Source organism: Megalops cyprinoides, chromosome 14 (genome assembly GCF_013368585.1).
Source record: "Megalops cyprinoides isolate fMegCyp1 chromosome 14, fMegCyp1.pri, whole genome shotgun sequence".
NCBI classification, from domain to species: domain Eukaryota; kingdom Metazoa; phylum Chordata; class Actinopteri; order Elopiformes; family Megalopidae; genus Megalops; species Megalops cyprinoides.
In genome coordinates, this window is record NC_050596.1 from 3,363,806 (window position 1) to 3,367,500 (window position 3,695).

The following is a 3,695-nucleotide window of genomic DNA, read 5'->3' on the forward strand; positions in this document are numbered from 1 at the left end:
TGAGATGTCTGAGAGACAAGCAGAGATCTGTGCTGGAAGTTAAATAATAAAAAAAAATCTGTTTCCTTCATCTATCAAAAAGAGTGAAATGTAGTTTTAAATATTTTCTGTGTTTTAAATATGACAGGAAGCACATCTACAGAGTGAGGAGAAAGGCAGTATCCATTTTTTTGCAGAAGTCTGAGTTTTATTTAAAGCTTGGAAAAGCCATAACCTAGAACCATGCATCACTAGCATCAGTTGTTTAACCTGTCTAACTGAACATGACCGATGGCAACAGAACCTTAGCCATTACAGTAAGGCTCCAAGGTGAGTTGTTCTCATTCATCATATAACAACATCACTACCAAATTCAGGAACTATTGGCTTCCTGCACTCAGTGTCCTCAGCCAATGATAGCAAGGTATGTGTGTCGACTAATACCTCGAATTACAATGCCTTGATAAAGTGTATTCTTCTCAATCTTTAGACTCTGTTACAATACTGTGACAATACAAAGATTACTACAAGAGTACCGATTTTCATAAATACCACTGATAATATCAGGAGAAATGTAATACCCTGGCTATTTTCTACTTATCTATCATTCAGTCCTTTTCAATTGCTTTAATTAGACCGATTACTTTTAAACTGAATGGCCTTTTGAAAAAAAGATAATTCAGCTTTTTTCTTTTCAAATAGGTATGAGCGTGTCTGTGTCTATAGCTTTGTGTGATTTTTTTAAAAGAACATAATGCGACCTGTTCTGACCAGAAATGAGCTGTACATGTTTCAAAATAAAAGATAGGAACAATATCTGACCCAGCAATCACAATGAAGCTGCTAATTACCAGGAGCTTTGCGCCGTTTGCCTCTACGGAGAGATGGCTCCTCCGGATCTTTGAAGGCCATTTTCTGATCTCTTGTAAAAAGGGATGAGACACAGTCAGAAACAGATAAAACCGGTGTCTGTTTCACAGCCTGTGTGCATTTCTATTATTGTTTAGGTAGATATGTTTATGCATGCTTGTATACTGATGCACGGGCTTATTCTCTCCTAATGGCTGATGCAATCTGGGAGGCAGACTCTTGCTGTCTGGTGCTTCTTTGTGTTTCCTTGGTTAAAAATGGCACAATCTGAGGCCAACATCCTGTCATCATTACAAGGACCCTCATTTTGTCCAATGATTTGACTGCTCAGAGGTATTCAAGGTTCCTTCATCATACTGCCATTATTTCAGAAAGGCACTAAACCTATGAGTATGTTAATTTATGTGCATGTGGGTGTGTGCGTGTGTGTGGTTATGTGAACATCCTGTGTGCATGTATGTGTATGTGTGTGTATGTGTGTGCACATGTGTGTGTGTGTGTCTGTATGCATGCGTGCTTGAACTGCCTTTAAAGCAGGGATGTGCCTTACAGCAACCTAGAAAACGGGTAGCTTGCTTTGCGCTCAGAGGAAAAAAAACCCTGTCTCTTTCAAAGTCATTCCAGTAATCCATCTTGACGAGACTGAGGGGCCATCAAATCCACCACACTACACCCCCCCCCCCCTTTCCTGGCAGACATCATTTCCTCCTCACAGCACAGCCCTCAAAAGCATCACCTCTCCCAGGCTGCTGATCATACATATCCCATTCAGTACACCTCACCTCTCTGTGAGTGCCTCTGTGAGCCTCAGTAATCTGTGAGTAGTCTCTGTGGGCCTCAGTTCACTGTGAGTAGATTCTGTGGACGTTGGTTCTCTGTGAGTAGACTCTGTGGGGTCGGTTCTCTGTGAATAGATTCTGTGGGTGTCTGTTCTCTGTGAATAGGCTCTGTGGGCTTCATTTCTCAGTGCTTTGTCTCTCTGGGGTTCAGTTCTCTGTGAGTAGACTCTGTGGGCCTGAATTCTCTGTGAGTAGACTCTGTGGGCCTCTGTTCTCTGTGAATAGACTCTGTGGGCCTCAGTTCTCTGTGAATAGGCTCTGTGGACCTCATTTCTCAGTGCTTTGTCTCTCTGGGGTTTATTTCTCTATGAGTAGACTCTGTGGGCCTCAATTCTCTGTGAGTAGACTCTGTGGGCCTGAATTCTCTGTGAGTAGACTCTGTGGGCCTCTGTTCTCTGTGAGTAGACTCTGTGGGCCTCAGTTCTCTGTGAATAGGCTCTGTGGACCTCATTTCTCAGTGCTTTGTCTCTCTGGGGTTTATTTCTCTATGAGTAGACTCTGTGGGCCTCAATTCTCTGTGAGTAGACTCTATGGGCCTCAGTTCTGTATGAGTTGAGCATCGGTTTTCAGTGAGGACACTGTTCAATGTTCTGTTAGGATAGGCTGGTGGGTGAGTGGTAATGGTCTTTTCAAAACACAGATATGGCAAGGAAACCACAGCAGTGTGAACCCATCAAATTATTGTCCAAATTCAACTTACCTCTAGCACTATAACTGATAGACCTGAACTCGTGGAGTTTGCCATCTGTGGAGTTTACCTCTGAGTTTCCTCACACAGGTGAGACTGACAGAACGCTTGCACCAATAAACCTTCCTGTGAACACTGCTCAAAGTGGAAGATGATACACACAAAGCCACGTGCTTTATGGCTCAGTCAAGCGGTGCGCATGTGCGCAGGTGCATCCATGTGGAATGTAATTAACGGTCCTCCTGACTGCAGTTTACCTGCCCTCCTCACAGCATGTCAGGAGGACCATGGCCTCGCTGCCTCCACACTCCATCACGCAGCACCTGCGTCCCTCCGTCTCATCCCTCTCTCCCTCCCTGCTCTCTCTCTCTCTGACTGGAAAAGGGAGATGAATGGCCCACTCATAGTCAGTCTTTTCTGTGTAGGCTCTGACTCCATCTATAAAGCAACTGCAGTGATACGCAGTTGGCTTGGCAGGCGGTGATGTAATGCACTTGGAATATTAGTCAACAGTTTGGCCTGTGCGTATCCTAATCTGACATCCTCTCTGACAAAATTTAAATAGTAAAAGCGTAATGAAATGTTTTTCTCTGCCTTTTATAGCAGACTTCAGGACAGCAGGTAGATATCCCAAAGCAATATTGCCTACATTTACACGGTCATTATTTCATGTTCATGTTCACATTTATTATTGTTATTGTTTTGCTTATTATTCTTAATATGAGATCTGTGGTGGACCAAGACACAGGCCAGCTGCAGCATTTTGTGTGTTGTTCATACTCTGACAATCTGTGCTGTTCCTTGGGCTTGGCTGCGCTGATTCAGTCAAGCCTGGGGTGCTGCAGGTTCAATTCTGGGGTTGCGTCAGGTTTTCATGAAATCCTATGGGGTGATGTATCCAGTGAGGGGAAGGGGGGATTTTAAAAGGATTACCAGCTTCAGATTATGGCCAGAGGAGCATGACTCAGACAACACCTGAAGAGGGCCTTGTGAGAAAGAACGTTCCAGAATGCTCTCCTCCCAGAGCTGTCGTGTAGCTCGCATTTCTTTTTGTCGCCTCATCGGTGACCTCTCGAGTCCCTTTTCGTTAAAAAGCCATAAAACTAAAACAGCTACAGAGGGAAGGTAGAGGAACTAAGTGCAATGGTTTGCCTATTTCTGTGCTTTGTTTACAGTTTTTTTCAATTGCTTAAGCACAATTTTGAAAACAGGGCCCAGTTTTTCAAAACACTTCACACAATTAGCACAACACTACACCTAAGTAGCACAACACCTCAGATCATTTGCAAAATGGAACACTTAAGTCAAAACTATACAAT